Source organism: Odocoileus virginianus, unplaced genomic scaffold (genome assembly GCF_023699985.2).
Source record: "Odocoileus virginianus isolate 20LAN1187 ecotype Illinois unplaced genomic scaffold, Ovbor_1.2 Unplaced_Contig_13, whole genome shotgun sequence".
Lineage (NCBI taxonomy): Eukaryota > Metazoa > Chordata > Mammalia > Artiodactyla > Cervidae > Odocoileus > Odocoileus virginianus.
Genome location: NW_027224330.1, coordinates 1,641,692 through 1,659,684, shown reverse-complemented (window position 1 = coordinate 1,659,684; position 17,993 = coordinate 1,641,692).

Genomic DNA, 17,993 nt, shown 5'->3' with positions numbered 1-17,993 from the left:
AAGCTCTCTCAAAAAATTGCAGAGGAAGGGACACTTCCAAACTCATTCTACGAGGCCACTATCACCAGAGAAAGACCACATAAAAGCAGAGAAAGACAACATAAAAAAAGAATACTACAGGCCAGTGTCATTGATGAAGATAGATGCAAAAGTCCTCAACAAAATTTTAGCAAACAGAATTAAGAAGTACATCAAAAAGCTCATACACCATGATCAAGTTGGCTTTATTCCAGGGAGGCAAGTGATTCTTCAATATATGGAAATCAATCAATGTGATACACCACATTAACAAATTGAAAGATAAAAATCATATGATCATCTCAATAGATGCAGAAAAAGCCTTTGACAAAATTCAGCACACATTTATGATTAAAACTCTTCAAAAAATGGGCATAGAAGGAACCTACCTCAACATAGTAAAGGCCATATATGATAAGCCTACAGCAAACATTATTCTCAATGGTGAAAAACGGAAAGCATTACCCCTAAGATTAGGAACAAGACAAGACTGTCCACTTTCACTATTATTCAGCATAGTTCTGAAAGTCCTAGCCACAGCAATCAGAGAAGAAAAAGAAATAAAAGGAATCCAGATCAGAAAAGAAAATTAAAGCTCTCACTGTTTGCATATGATGTGATACTGTACATAGAAAATCCTAAAGATAGTATCAGAAAATTACTAGAGCTATTCAGTGAATTTAGCAAAGTTGCAGGATACAAAATCAATACACAGAAATTACTTGCATTTCTATATACTAACAATGAAAAATCAGAAAGAGAAATTAAGGAATCAATCCCATTCACCATTGCAACATAAAATAATTAAATATCTAGGAATAAATTTACCTAAGGAGACAAAAGAACTGTACACAGAAAATTATAAGACACTAATGAAAGAAATCAAAGATGACATAAACAGATGGAGAGATATTCCATGTTTCTGAGTAGGAGGAGTCAATATTGTGAAAATGACTATACAACCAAATGCAATCTTCAGATCCAATGTGATCCCTAACAAATTACCAGTGGCATTTTTCACAGAACTGCAACAAAACATTTCACAATTCATATGGAAACACAAAAGACCCCGATTAACCAAAGAAGTCTTGAGAAAGAAGATTGGAGCTGTAGGAATCAACCTTCCTGACTTCAGATTATACTCCAAAGCTACAGTCATGAAGACACTATGGTACTGGTACAAACACAGAAATACAGACCAATGGAAAAAGATAGAAAACCAGAAATAAACCCATGCACCTATGGGTACCTTAGTTTTGACAAAGGAGGCTAGAATATATCATGGGGTAAAGAGAGGCTTTTCAGTAAATGGTGCTGGGAAAACTGGACAGGTACATGTAAAAGAATGAAATTAGAACACTTCCTAACACCACACACAAAGATAAACTCAAAATGGATTAAAGATCTAAATGTAAGATCAGAAAATATAAAGCTCTTAGAGGAAAACATAGGCAGAACACTCGATGACAAATCAAAGCAAGATCCTCTCTGACTCATCTCCTAGAGTAATGGAAATAAAACAAAAGTAAACAAGTGTGACCTGATTAAACTTAAAAGTTTTTGCATAGCAAAGGAAATTATAATCAAGCTGAGAAGACAACCCCCAGAATGGGAGAAAATAATCACAAATGAAACAACTGACAAAGGATTAATTTCTTAAATACACACATAACTCATAGAACTCAATATTAGAAAAACAAACAACCCAATCAAAAAGTGGGAAAATGATCTAAACAGACATTTCTCAAAGAAGACATACAGATGGCTAATAAACACATGAAAAGATGCTCAGCATTGCTCATTATTAGAGAAATGCATATCAAAACTACAATGAGATATCACCTCACACTGGTCAGAATGGCCCTCATCAAAAAGACTACAAAGAATAAATGCTGGAGAGGGTGTGGATAAAATGGAACATTTTTGCACTGTTGGTCAGAATGCAAATTGATACAGCCACTATGGAAGATGCTATGGAGATTCCTTAAAAAAACTAGGAATAAAAACACCATATGACTCAACAATCCCACTGCTAGGCATATATCCTGAGGAAGCCAAAACTGAAAAAGACCCATGTATCCCATTGTTCAGTTCAGTTCAGTTCAGTTCAATTGCTCAGCCGTGTCCAACTCTTTGTGACCCCATTAATTGCAGCATGCCAGGCCTCCCTGTCCATCACCAACTCCAGGAGTCTCCCCAAACTCATGTCCATTCAATTGGTGATGCCATCCAACCATCTCATCCTCTGTCGTCCCCTTCTCCTCTTGCCCTCAATCTTTCCCAGCATCAGCGTCTTTTCAAATGAGTCAGCTCTTCGCATTAGGTGACCAAACTATTGGAGTTTCAGCTTCAATGTCAGTCCTTCCAAGGAAGGCTCAGGACTGATCTCCCTTAGGATGGACTAATTGAATCTCCTTTCAGTCCAAGGGACTCTCAAGAGTCTTCTCCAGCACTACAGTTCAAAAGCATCAATTCTTTGGCACTCAGCTTTCTTTATAGTCCAACTCTCACATCCATATATGACTATTGGAAAAATCATAGCTTTGACTAGATGGACTTTTGTTGGCAAAGTAATGTCTCTGTTTTTATTTATTTATTTTTCCATGTATTTTTGTTAGTTGGAGGCTAATTACTTTACAATATTGTAGTGGTTTTTGCCATACATTGACATGAATCAGCCATGGATTTACATGTGTTCTCCATCCTGAACCCCCCTCCTATCTCCCTCCCCATCCCATCCCTCTGGGACATCCCATTGCACCAACCCCGAGCACTTGTCTCATGCATCCCACCTGGGCTGGTGATCTGTTTCACACTTGATAATATACATGTTTCAATGCTGTTCTCTCAGATCAGCCCACCCTCACCTTCTCCCAGAGTCCAGAATTCTGTTCTATATATCTGTGTCTCTTTTTCTGTCTTGCATATACGGTTATTATTACCATCTTTCTAAATTTCATATATATGCGTTAGTATACTGTATTGGTGTTTTTCTTTCTGGCTTACTTCATTCTATATAATGGGTTCCAGTTTCATCCATCTCATTAGAACTGATTCAAATGTATTCTTTTTTAATGGCTGAGGAATATTCCATTGTGTATATGTAACACAGCATTCTTATCCATTCATCTGCTGGTGGGCATCTAGGTTGCTTCCTTACCCTGGCTATTATAAACAGTGCTGCGATGAACATTGGGGTGCACGTGTCTCTTTCAGATCTGGTTTCCTTGGTGTGTATGCCCAGAAGTGGGATTGCTGGGTCATATGGCAGTTCTATTTCCAGTTTTTTAAGGAAATCTCCACACTGTTCTCCATAGTGGCTGTACTAGTTTGCATTCCCACCAACAGTGTAAGAGGGTTCCCTTTTCTCCACACCCTCTCCAGCATTTATTGCTTGTAGACTTTTGGATACCAGCCATTCTGACTGGCGTGTAATGGTACCTCATTGAGGTTTTGATTTGTATTTCTCTGATAATGAGTGATGTTGAGCATCTTTTCATGTGTTTGTTAGCCATCTGTATGTCTTCTTTGGAGAAATGTCTGTTTAGATCTTTGGCCCATTTTTTGATTGGGTCATTTATTTTTCTGGAATTGAGCTGCAGGAGTTGCTTGTATATTTTTGAGATTAATCCTTTGTTTCTTCATTTGCTATTATTTTCTCCCATTCTGAAGGCTGTCTTTTCACCTTGCTTATGGTTTCCTTTGTTGTGCAAAAGTTTTAAGTTTAATTAGGTCCCATTTATTTATTTTTGCTTTTATCTCCAATATTCTGGGAGGTGGGTCATCAAGGATCTTGCTGTGATTTATGTCGGAGAGTGTTTTGCCTATGTTCTCCTCTAGGAGTTTTATAGTTTCTGTTCTTACATTTAGATCTTTAATCCATTTTGAGTTTATTTTTGTAAAAGAATGAAACTAGAACACTTTCTAACATCATACACAGAAATAAACTCAAAATGTCTCTGCTTTTTAATATGCTATCTAGGTTGGTCATAACTTTCCTTCCAAGGAGTAAGTGTCTTCTAATTTTATGGCTGCATCACCATCTGCAGTGATTTTGGAGCACAGAAAAATAAAGTCAGCCACTGTTTCTCCATCTATCTGCCATGAAGTGATGGTACCAGATGCATGATTTTAGTTTTCTGAATGTTGAGCTTTAAGCCAACATTTTCACTCTCCTCTTTCACTTTCTTCAGGAGGCTTTTTAGTTATTCACTTTCTGCCATAAGGGTGGTGTCATCTGCATATCTGAGGTTATTGATATTTCTCCCACCCAGCAATCTTGATTCCAGCTTGTACTTCTTCCAGCCCAGGGTTTGTCATGACGTACTCTACATATGAGTTAAATAAGCAGGGTGACAATATACAGCCTTGATGTACTCTTTTTCCTATTTGGAACCAGTTGGTTGTTCCATGTCTAGTTCTAACTGTTGCTTTCTGACCTTGCATATAGATTTCTCAAGAGGCAGATCAGGTGGTCTGGTATTCCCATCTCTTTCAGGATTTTCCACAGTTTTTTGTGATCCACACAGTCAAAGGTTTTGACATAGTCAATAAAGCAGAATAGATATTTTTCTGGAACTCTCTTTCTTTTTCAATGATCCAGCAGATGTTGGCAATTTGATCTCTGGTTCCTCTGCCTTTTCTAAACCAGCTTGAACATCTGGAAGTTCACGGTTCATGTATTGCTGAAACCTGGCTTGGAGAATTTTGAGCATTACTTTATTAGTGTGTGAGATGAGTGTGATTGTGCAGTAGTTTGAGCATTCTTTGGGATTGCCTTTCTTTGGGTTGGAATGAAAACATATTTTCCAGTGTTGTGGCCACTGCTGAGTTTCCCAAATTTGCTGACATATTGAGTGCAGCACTTTCATTTTTTTTCTTTCAAATTTATTGTGGGGAAGGGGTGTGTCCCTGAATCTCCCAGCCATTCTGTTTTATTTACAGGAAAATTTCTTTTAAAAAATGAAAGATCACAATCTTTACATAAGCTAGGCAAGTTTGAAGCCAATGAAGTGGCTAGCCAAGGCCCAGTGGAACACAAGTGAAGCCCAGTAACTCTGTTCCACGTAAGATACATCAAGGAACCTGTCACGGAAAATATCAACCACCAGAAAGTAGGCCCACACCCTCCAGTCCAAAAGACAGCTCTATACTTCAAGCCAGAGGCACTACTATGTTCCCCAAACCCCCAGACTAAGTCACCAGTCACTATCCCCCATGGTTAGCTCTCTCTACCCCCAGATACAAGACCTCACTCTCTGATGGACTGAATCCTTTCTCCTCAGTCTTCTCTGGAATGAGAAATCACTACTTGGATAAGTCACTCAACTCAAATGAAAATCAAGCATGAGGAGATTAACTCCACACACTGATGACTTTTCAAGCAGTGAATGAGGAACTGAGACACTTCAAGGCAGCATGTCCTGTCAATAGCATGGGGGAACGTGGAGAGTGGACTGGCGAGAACAGGCTGTAGACCTGTGGCTGTCTTATCTAGCAGGAGTCAATGTCCAAGTGAGAAGATGACTCCATACCTTTCATTTCGGTCTCCGAGTGCAGCACTTTCATAGCATCATCTTTCAGGATTTGAGAAAGCTCAACTGGAATTCCATCACCTCCAGTAGCTTTGTTCATAGTGATGCTTCCTAAGGCCCACTTGACTTCACATTCAAGGATGTCTGGCTCTAGGTGTGTGATCATGTGATTGTGATTATTTGAGTCATGAATATCTTTTTTTGTACAGTTCTTCTGTGTATTCTTGCCACCTCTTCTTAATATCTTCTGCTTCTGTTAGGTCCATACCATGTCTGTCCTTTATTGATCCCATCTTTGCATGAAATGTTCCCTTGATATATCTAATTTTCTTGAAGAGATCTCTAGTCTTTACTATTCTATTGTTTTCATCTATTTCTTTGCTCATTGCAGCACTATTTACAATAGCTAGAACATAGAAACAACCTAGATGTCCATTGACAGATGAATGGATAAAGATGTTGTGGTACATATTCAGAATGGAATATTACTCAACCATAAAAAGAAACACATTTGAGTCAGTTCTAATGAGGTGGATGAACCTAGAACCTATTATACAGAGTGAAGTAAGAGAAAGAGAAGGATAAATATCATATTCTAATGCTTGTATACAGAATCTAGAAGAATGGTAATGAAGAATTTATTTGCAGGGCAACAGTGAAGTAAGAGACATAGAAAATGGACTTATGGACATGGGGAGAGGCGAGGAGAGAGTGAGATGTATGGAAATAGTAACATGGAAACTTACATTACCTTATGTAAAATAGATAGCCATTGGGAGCTTGCTTATGGCTCAGGATACTCAGACAGGGTCTTTATCAACCTAGAGGGGTGAGATGGGCAGGGAGATGGGAGGGGCATTCAAAAGGGAGAAGATATATGCATACCTATGGCTGATTCATGTTGAGGTTTGAGAGAAAACAGCAAAATTCTGGAAAGTAGTTATCCTTCAATAAAAGATAAATAAATTTAAAAAAACAAAACAAAACTCTGGGCCACACATTGAGTGAAAGTCTCCCACATTTCTCCTCCAAGACACAGCATCCTGATTGATTGTATACGTTTTCTGATAGCTCCTGGAAGCAGCTAAACACAACCTCCTATTTTGCTAAAGTGATAAATGAGACAAAGACCTTGTGAGACATTGATTTTGTGCCATAAGTGAAAGCACATTCAATTTAGGCAAGTAAATTACCACAAAAGTGTCATTCTGCTAGGATAAGAACACAAAATGAATGAACTTGAGTTAAAGGAGGATACTAGGGTTTCTTTTGACTGTAACAGCTTGAATTCTACAGGTCCTTTGCAGGGTGATTATAGACACAGAGTGCTATAGACACAGGGTGATTATAGACACGGAGTGGAGGGTGCTGTGGAGACACAGCGATCACCCTCTGTGATACTGTTTTATTCTTCTTTTTTTTATAGAGATCAATATTCTCTATTCCTCTGTCCAAAAAGTAATGCCAATTATATTAATGAAGGTCCAAGCATAGAATGCAGGGGCTGGGTGGGAAATGTGTCCAAAAAAGTCCAGGCAAGGGAGAGGTTTCTGGCGATCAAGGGACAGAACAACCATGACCAAAATGTGGACTTAAATTCATAAAAAGACCTTAACAACCCTGAACAAATAATAACAATCACAGAAGCCAGAGATGAGTTTGGGAAAGTGATTGCTTGCCAAACTTGGGTATTAAAATATGTGTTCAGTGGCTTTCTATTATTCAGTGGCTCAAAGGTCTGTCCACTTTCACTGGAAGAGTTTAAGAGGGACCTTTTGTCCCCAGGGAAAAATCAGGCTCCATCTGTGGTAAGGAAACAGAGTAATTGATCACAGGAGGTGTGCAGTTTATAATTCTGTGATGTAAGGATTTGCAGAGATACTGTGTGAGGTTTCCATAAGAATGCAAATAAAGAGAAGAGACATCCTTAGGTAGCTGACCTTTCTTTCCCATCAACACCTCTACTTCTTCTTCTGTTTGGCTCAATTTTATTACTAGAAGCAAAAAGTGAATGGGTTAGAATTTTATATCCTCTTATAGATCATAAATATGATTTTAGTTCAGGTGCTCAGTTATATCTAGCTCTTTGCAACCTCATAGGCTATAGCTTGCCAGGCTCCTCTGTCCTTAAGATTATTCCAGCAAGAATACTGGAGTCAGCTGCCATTTCTCCCTCCAGGGGATCTTCCTGACCCAGGGATTGAACCCACAGTCTCCTGCATCTCCTGCATTGTCAGGCAGATTCTTTACCACTGAACCACCTGGGAAATCCCATAAACATGATTAGGTATCACTTAATGGTTTGGGAATGTTCAATTTTCACAGGATAGCCAATGTTGAACTCAAGAACCTCTCATTTGGCCATATTACTGTTTAATTCCCACTGACTCTGTCATATAGAAGATGTTGCAGTGATCCGCATGGAGCTGCGTGTGCTGAGTGGGAGTCAGCATGGGCTGGGCACTGCTCATGGTCCAGTGCTGCACTGAGGGCCTGATCCGCAGACCCATGGCATTCTTATGTTCTTGTTTTTCTGGTGAGGACACTAAGGCACAGAGAAATTCAACAACAAGCTCTGTACACAAATGGAGGAAGTAGGGTGTGAACCTCAGCATGCAGACTCCAGGGCTTCTTATCTCTGCTATCTTTCCAAAAGCTAAGGCAAAAGCATCCACATCAAACAGCAGTTTATGATACACACTGAAAGGGTGGTTTCTGTAAGGAAATAAGGACTGCTAAAGCTACTGGAGGTGATGGAATTCCACTTGAACTATCTCACATCCTGAAAGATGATGCTGTGAAAGTGCTGCACTCAATATGCCAGCAAATTTGGGAAACTCAGCAGTGGCCACAGGACTGGAAAAGGTCAGCTTTCATTCCAATCCCAAAGAAAGGCAATCTCAAAGAATGCTCAAACTACTGCACAATCACACTTATCTCACATGCTAGTAAAGTAATGCTCAAAATTCTCCAAGCCAGGCTTCAGCAATACATGAATCGTGAACTTCCAGATGTTCAAGCTGGTTTTAGAAAAGGCAGAGGAACCAGAGATCAAATTGCCAACATCTGCTGGATCATCGAAAAAGCAAGAGAGTTCCAGAAAAAACATCTATTTCTGCTTTATTGACTATGTCAAAGCCTTTGACTGTGTGGATCACAACAAACTGTGGAAAATTCTGAAAGAGATGGGAATACCAGACCACCTGATCTGTCTCTTGAGAACCCTATATGCAGGTCAGGAAGTAACAGAACTGGACATGGAACAACAGACTGGTTCTAAATAGGAAAAGGAGTATGTCAAGGCTGTATATTGTCAACCTGCTTATTTAACTTATATGTAGAGTATGACATGAGAAACACTGGGCTGGAAGAAGCACAAGCTGGAATCAAAATTGCCAGGAGAAATATGAATAACTTCAGATATGCAGATGACACCACCCTTATGGCAAAGGTGAAGAGGAACTAAAAAGCCTCTTGATAAAAGTGAAAGAGGAGAGTGAAAAATTTGGTTTAAAGCTCAACATTCAGAAAACTAAGATCATGGCATCTGCTCCCATCACTTCATGGCAAATAGGTGGGAAACAGTGGAAATAGTGTCAGACTTTATTTTTGGGGGCTCCAAAGTCATGGTAGATGGTGATTGCAACCATAAAATTAAAAGATGCTTACTCCTTGGGAGAAAAATTATGACCAACTTAGATAGCATATTAAAAAGCAGAGACATTACTTTGCCAACAAAAGTCCATCTATGATTTTTCCAGGAGTCATGTATGGATATGAGACTTGGACTGTGAAAAAAGCTGAGCACTGAAGAATTGATGCTTTTGAACTATGGTGTTGGAGAAGACTCTTGAGAGTCCCCTGGACTGCAAGGAGATCCAACCAGTCCATCCTAAAGGAGATCAGTCCTGGGTGTTCATTGGAAGGACTGATGCTGAAGCTGAAACTCCAATACTTTGGCCACCTCATGCGAAGAGTTGACTCATTTGAAAAGACCCTGATGCTGGGAAAGATTGAGGGCAGGAGGAGAAGGGGATGACAGAGGATGAGATGGCTGGATGGCATCACCAACTTGATGGACATGAGTTTGAGTAAACTCTGGGAGTTGGTGATGGACAGGGAGGCCTGACATGCTGCGATTCATGGGGTCGCAAAGAGTCGGACACGACTGAGCGACTGAACTGAACTGAACTGAACTGATCTGGCCCCAAAAAGGCTGAATTGTTAAGGGTTGTGAATTTTTAATTTAACTGTTAGACAGCACAGACCCAGTTGAAGATTAGAGATTTTGCAGCAAAGAAGGAAATTGCCAGGTCCATGCTTTAGATGCACGGGTATTTGGCGACTGGGTAGGGAAGTTTAGAAGGAAGAAGCAGTTTCAGGGGTAAGGGGTTAGGATGGAGGAGAGAGGTTTTGGGACAAATCTCAAGACTGTCTAGGTGTCCTGTGATTTGGACTTGTGACAGTATGATTTCAGGAGACAAGGGAAAGGTAAACCAAAGATAAACCTTAATGCCTTCTTTTTTCCTCAGTTTTTCTTCCTTACCACAAGCACATTTAACTTTTTTGTTATCTTTCCTTATGAAGCAGCCAAACAGTCGTGTTTCCCTTTGATACCTGAGGCTCATCAGACTCTGTTCTGCTGTTCAGGAGTTGAAAGTAACCATATGGGGCAAATGAAAACCTGACCTTCAGTTTGTCTCTCTGACAGCAGACTTTGTTCAGTACCTTCAACAGCTTCTGTGATGTTTGACATACTCTAGATATTTAAACATAAGCAGAGCCTTTTTTTTTTTTTTTTCAGTGGTTTTTGTCATACATTGAATTAGCCATGGATTTACATGTATTCCCCATCCCGGTCCCCCCTCCCACCTCCCTCTCCACCCCATCCCTCTGGGTCCTCCCAGTGCACCAGGCCTGAGCACTTGTCTCATGCATCCAACCTGGGCTGGTGATCTGTTTCACCCTAGATATACATGTTTCGATGCTGTTCTCTTGAAACATCCCACCCCCGGGTTCTCCCATAGAGTCCACAAGTCTGTTCTATACATCTGAGTCTCTTTTTCTTTTTTTGCATATAGGGTTATCAGGCCTGAATGGTGTTGACTCACCTCCAGAAAATAACAGGGTATGACTCAATCTCCCAAGGAACTATTATACATAACAGGAGAGCATGCAGTTCCCATTTCTGCCCTTCATATTAGAGAGGATTGCCCTCTCAAGGGACGTTGTCATGCCTTTATATCTGTCAGTGTTTTACATTTAAATTTGCATAACTTGCTTTTTGCTAGTATTTCCTGCTAGGGTCTGTTGTAGTGTGCAGTTCTTTGTTTTGTTTTGTTTTCTTCCTGGACTCGAGACCACTTCTTTTCAAAATGAATCATCTTGAAACTTTACCTGAAGTGAAATGTCAGACATAAAAGGACAAATACTGTGTAATTCCACTTATATGAGATTCTTAGAATAGTCAAATTCATGAAGTTGGCTGGAATTGGTGAGGGATTAATGGAGATTATTGTTTAGTTGGTACAGAGTTTCAGGTTGGAATGATGGAAAAGTTCTGGAGCTAGCTGTTGGTGATGGCTGCACAACAATGCAATGCAGTTTATACCACTAAACTGTATACTTAAAATGGTTAAATTGGAAAACTTCATGTTATGTATATTTTATCATAATTTTAAAAAAAAGAATCATACAGACTTATCCTGCCCATGCTCTCACCATCACCCTTTGCAGGACTGATCCATTAGTGGCTTGTTTTCAGCAATCTCACTAACAGCAATATATTGCTTGAATTTCCTTTCATAAAATGGGCAATCTATATGTATTCATTCAGCATTGATCAGACCCCTACACTCCCATCCAGGAAAATAATTGATCCTCCTTACATTGCACACACCCTATTCTCCTGAAAATTAGATCCACAAGGTATTATTAAATGTCATGGGAAAAAAAAAATAGAAAAATTGTATAGCTTGAGAAACTGTGAGTTAAAAATACTCAAAGAGATATATTTGCCATCAAACTTCTCAGAAATTTTAGACACTAACATACATGAACAATATTCAAGAAGGGATCATAGGATGCATATTTCTCCCAGACTTCTGACCACACAACTGTTTAGTAATAGAAAATACCATGGGTCTAAGATTCCTTGGATAAAAGTTTTAGCAATAGAGCCCTACAAAATAAAATCTAACAATTTAGTGTGATTTCCAACATATTCCATGATGATTTCAACTAAAATTCCACCTTTTCTCATATTTTCTATCATTCCTATAGTACATAGCCATAATATATTTCATGATTTTTTGAGCCTAAATCTCACTCTTGCTCCTGTGCACTTAGGTAGGCTCAGTTTGGAATAAATTCTTCTCATGTTTATTCTCTGGAGACACTACCTCATTCACTGAGTTTTCCCTGGTCTTTTAAGTGTAAAAGCAGTGTCTCCTGTAATTACTATAGCAAACCTCTGAATAAGCCTTCATGTATCCCACCTGTCAATTGTTCACAGGTCTCTTACCTACTCCGTGTTGTTTCATAATTGACAGGTAAGACTATATATTCTTCATCCTTGTGTTTTCCACAGATTATTGTTATTCACATTGAGTAGGTTCTCAGTGTGTGTACATTTGCAAACTTATACTCGGCAGCACTCATAATATAGAGAGACATGAACAGGTTTATTTGGCAGGATTAAAAATATTGGTCACAGCTTTTGTTTTCTAGGAAATAGGAAATCAAAAGATGCAGAACTGCAATAATTTTGGAAAATTATAATGTGAAATAGCTGGTGCAAATAGTGGGATAGAAGTAGAACAGGTGAATAAGGAAGCAATGAACAGTTAGAACTGAGCTAACTTGGCTGGTTTAGGGATATCATCTGAGCTGAGTTTTAAAGGAAATGCTGGACATGGTTCAGAGACAAGGACCTATTATCTTTTATTGTCATTTTACTACTATATATCCTTATCATCAAAGTTACCATTCCTATCACCATTTTTTTTTTTTTTTTTTTTTTTTTTTTTAGCAAAAAGCTGTCTGTTGTGCTATCTACTGATCCTTACTCATCCCTTTAGTGTCACTGGGCATCCAGTACTCAGTAAAATATTTGTAGAGGTATTATATTCTACCTCAGTGGTGATGCTATTTTCTTCTTTGACTCTAAAGACGGTGCATACAAAAGGAAAATTATAGAGGTGTTTTATACTCTAACAAGTCATAGGGTATCAACCACATAACAATTTTGATGTAAGTTATTCAATAAATCATTAATTTGACCTGAACCTTAATGCTATGGTAGCACCACATACTGGTGTCAAAAAGACTCATACTTTTTTCTTTTCTTTTGGCTTTGGTTTTATTTACTTAAGTAGTTCTGGTTTTTAAGACACCAAGGAAGTTGCCACAGGTCTTACTTTATGGAAACCTCCTAAAGGGAATTTAGCTGCCTAAATGACCTCTGGCTTTCACTTGACTATCACTTGACTATCACAAGCACCATGGATATTCCTGCCATTGCTGGCAAGTGCTAAGGGACAGATAATGCCACAGGCTGTCAGTAGCAGGAATAGAGTGATTCTGGCAGCTCTACTAGCGAAAATTTTAAAGGAAAAATTGTTGAAAAAATTCAGGTGCATTTTTGGTTGTGTAACAGAAATAATGGGAATACTGCTGCTGCTGCTAAGTCGCTTCAGTCGTGTCCAACTCTGTGCGACCCCACCTATGGGATTTTCCTTGCAAGAGTACTGGAGTGGGTTGCCATTGCCTTCTCCGAATGGGAATACTAAGACCATATCAAAATGGTGCTCAGAGACATAACTGCATTTAAAGGATTGGCCGTCTCATTTGATAAGCCTCCTACAGTCCACCTTCTCCAAACTGGGCATGTGTCTCATTTACTAGGTGAAGGACTAGATGTACTTGCTTTTCTGAGTATTCAGCATAAGAGAGAAGGCCAGGTTTCCTTCACACTTATGAGCCAGTAACACTTCCTTTCTCTGGGATACTTCTTTTGAATGAGATATTAAGCCATTACATGCATGTATGTCCTGACTTTTTGTGACCCTGTGGACTGTAGCCTGCCAGGCTCCTCTGTCTGTGGGATTCTCCAGGCAAGAATACTGGAGTGGGTTGCCATGACCTCCTCCAGGGGATCTTCCCCACCCAGGGATTGAACCCTAGTCTTGTGTATTGGCAGGTGGGCTCTTTACCACTATCACTACATGGGAAGTCCATCGAGCCATTACATTTAACTAAATAGCTTATGGGAAGGTGCTTTGTAAGCAGAAGACTGATTCTCTGAAGTTATAACAGAATAACACTTTATACATTATGACCTATGTCCAGCATTTATTTACATATGCGAATGCTCTTATTTTCTTTATTTGAGGCAATTTTTTGCATGGGGATTTAGATTTTACTTTCTTTTGGTTTGTAAATCAGATTTCTTATTATCATTTGATATGGTGAGAAATGGGAAAGCATTGGCCAAATATTAAAAATTAATAAAGGGCAGTGGTGCTGATGTGTATGGTAATGCGAAGGACATGATTGAAAGGGCTGTTCTGAGAATAGATATTTTTCAATTGGTAGAATTGTTACTACTGTAGGCTCATTTCAGAGTCGCATTCTTGGAGGGCCCTAATGAGGAATGTCACAGGAGAGAGAACAAAAAGTGGGCTGCAAGGGAATGGTAACTATTATTGAGTAAATTTGGCCCTGCTGTTTTTTCTTGCCTGTATATATATAATGTTAGAAATAAGTCTAACTTCAGCTTACTCTACTATTCTCAGTTATTCTATAATAATCGAGATTATTATATCTTGAGATTTTATTTGTTGAGGTTTTCTTTCAAAGTATTTTCTCCTATGATCCGAGACATTCATGTTGCTCCAAGAATAAGAAATAATATTATAAAAGGAATAAAAAGAACAAAAAGAGTGAGTGTGCCATTTTCTTGACTTTCAGGATAGGGCATTGAGATGAATGAGGAAAGAGCTGGCACATGTCGGGGAACAATCTTTCACAGCACTGAGGAGGCTGAATAAAGTTGACTATGGATGATGTTATGCTTGGGTGGGGTCACTTCACTCTGGTCCCTCAAGGGAGGCAGGTGGAGGAACAGCCCAAGGTCACTTTCAGGGGACTTCAAGTAGAGGATTGGCCATACTGAAACCCTGAAGATCATTTGGCCACTTGCTGAGAGAGTCTGCCTGCTGCCAGGGCTAAGGGACTGTGACGGTGCTCACCCTGTTCCCAAGGGTCCTCTGAGTATTAGCTGTTGTCATTTTGTAGAATTTTGTCAGACTGTTTCTGAACTGCTTCATATGGATACCATCCCACTCCACCCCTTTAAATAGCCCATTAGATACTGCAAAGTTGAATGATTTGCCCAAGGGTATATGGCCAGTAAGTCTATTGCTAGGATTTACCCCAAATGTACAGTTAGACTTCAAACTCAGTCTAATCCAAGGAATGGAACGTTAACCGTGGTGAATAGAGAAAGATCCAAGAAGTTGAGTCATAAGAACTGTCACCAGTTCTGGACTGGACAGCCAGCTGCTTAGAAGGGACAATTTTCACTGGTCTTGATCTTGTGAAAATGAAAGAAAAAAATCCTTATTCATATTTGGGATGCTATTTTTGTAGGTGTTGGTGATAATAAGCTCACATCCTATTCAAACTAACTCAAGAAATCATCAAAATTGTATCCTTTGCCCTTCTTTGAGGTTCAGTGTTTTCACTTTGTAAAGTAAAACACCTAATGTACAGCACTATGAGGATTAAGCTAGATAACAAATCAAATGTCAAAGCATTTAGCAAAGTATCTGACACATAGAAGACCTAGAAAATTTTAGTTATCTTCTCAAAAAGAGAGAGAGAGTCAGAGAAAATGTTTCTGGTACTATTTTCATGTTTCAACCACATAAAAATGTCAGGTTCCAGAATGAAATATGTAACATTTCTATTTAATGACCATGTCTCTTTATTTGCGTTAGCGATTTAGCCAAAGGCATTTTCTTTTCTGATATGCTGATTCTGTTGAGGTTCTGAGAAAGGGTCTCAGTGCCTTCACAGATGGGAATGAAATAGGAAGCAATACAGCCCACCTGCACCATCCCTCCTGCACCACACTCCAGAAGAACCAGAGCACCTGCATCCCTCTAGCCCCAGGGATAACCTGGGCTCTGTCCCCAGGACGCCAGAGACACCAGCCAGCACACAGCCCAATGCCTGTCTTTGAGCAGCTTGTATTTATTTTGAATGAGAGATCTCAAACTCATATTTTTGTTTCCTTTAAGATCGAAGTCCCTTGGGACTTCACTCATGGTCCAGTGACTAAAGACTCCATGCTCTCAATACAGGGGGTTCAGGTTCGAACCCTGGTCAGGGAACTAGATCCCACATGCAGCAACTAAAGATCCTGCATGCAGAAAAGATCAAAGACCGCTTGTGCTGCAGCTAAGACTTGGCACAAATAAATATATCAAATGAAAATGCATTTGAAAAGATATATGTGCTTTTACATAATTTTTTTCTTAAGAATCCATTGCATCATGACTAGGGAGTTTTGCCTTCATTTATGACTTTGGTTTGCAAAATTAAGGTAGCTAAAAGGGGAAAAGGCATCATTTAACATTACACAGGAAAGTAAGCAAAGTACTTGCTCTTTCTGGAAGGTAGAGTAGAATTCACATAATAGGAGGTGTGTGGTTTCCACACTGGGACATCTCAGGGGTGAATGAGAAGATCAATGTATGTACTTCTATTTTTCCTTTGTGCTTAATTAGGATAATCACTTTTCATTATCTGCTGCTTAATTCAGTGGTTCTACAACCCAAGGTCCACAGTAGTCTCATTTAACACAATAGCTACATTTATTAGAAAACATTTCCTGTTTCATCTTGATGAGTTCTTCACAATTGTCATATTGTGGGTAATGTACTAGGGATAATTTTGTTTTGATGCCTAGACCTATGACCACATCATTTTTGTTATTACTGGTGAAGACAATAAACTGCTGCTAAATTCCAGTACTCTAAAATATCACTAAAATGACTGAGCATCTGTTAGTTTGAGCTATTTCTCCCTAGGACATCAATTTGAATTTTTGTGAGCTTAATTTTGCTTGGTTGTCTATGTTTGTTGAGACAGTAGTATTTAAATCTTGATACAGCCCTTTATTTTTTCTTCATGAGAAGGAATTCCCAGAGTTTACAAGCTCCTTTCCACCTCTATCTGCCTTGCTTCAAAGGCTCGTAAAGGGTGCTGGTGAGAGAAAGGGGAATTTTCTTTACTGTATTGGAATGGGAAAAACAAGCCCTCTGGGGGAAGAGAAGATCTTGACATTGGTGATATTTCCTAGTCTTTTGCTCAAACCCTTTCTGAAATAAATAATTCAAACAGTCAGGGATGTTTCAAAGCCTGATATCAATTAATCCAAGGGGCGGAAGGGTGTGTCTGGGCGGAAGGGTGATTGCCAATAGCTAATCAAAAACTTGAATGTACTGAATATGCTAATGGAGGAAGAAAAAGCCTGTTCAAATCTTACAGAGCATATAAGAACTAGTTCTCTTTATATATCTATATCTATATTTATATTTATATCTATATATACACACACAAACACACACATATATATACACACACAAACACATGTATCAGTTCAGTTCAGTTGCTCAGTCTTGTCCAACTCTTTGTGACCCCATGAACTGCAGCACGCCAGGCCTCCCTGTTCATCACCAACTCCCAGAGTTTACCCAAACTCATGTCCATTGAGTCGGTGATGCCATCCAACCATCTCATCCTCTGTCATCCCCTTCTCCTCCTGCCCTCAATCTTTCCCAGCATCAGGGTCTTTTCAAATGAGTCAGCTCTTTGCATCAGGTGGCCAAAGTATTGGAGCTTCAGCTTCAGCATCAGTCCTTCCAATGAACATCCCAGGACTGATCTCCTTTAGGATGGACTGGTTGGATCTCCTTGCAGTCCAAGGGACTCTTAAGAGTCTTCTCCAACACCACAGTTCAAAAGCATCAATTCTTCAGTACTCAGCTTTCTTTAACAGTCCAACTCTCACATCCATACATGACTCCTGGAAAAACCATAGCCTTGACTAGATGGACCTTTGTTGGCAAAGTAATGTCTCTGCTTTTTAATATGCTGTCTAGGTTTGTCATAACTTTCCTTCCAAGGAGTAAGCATCTTTTAATTTCATGGCTGCAATCACCATCTGCAGTGATTTTGGAGCTCAGAAAAATAAAGTCAGCCACTGTTTCCACTGTTCCCCATCTGTTTGCCATGAAGTGATGGGACCAAATGTCATGATCTTAGATTTCTGAATGTTGAGCTTTAAGCCAACTTTTTCACTCTCGTCTTTCACTTTCATCAAGAGACTCTTTACTTTCTGCCATAAGGGTGGTGTCATCTGCATATCTGAGG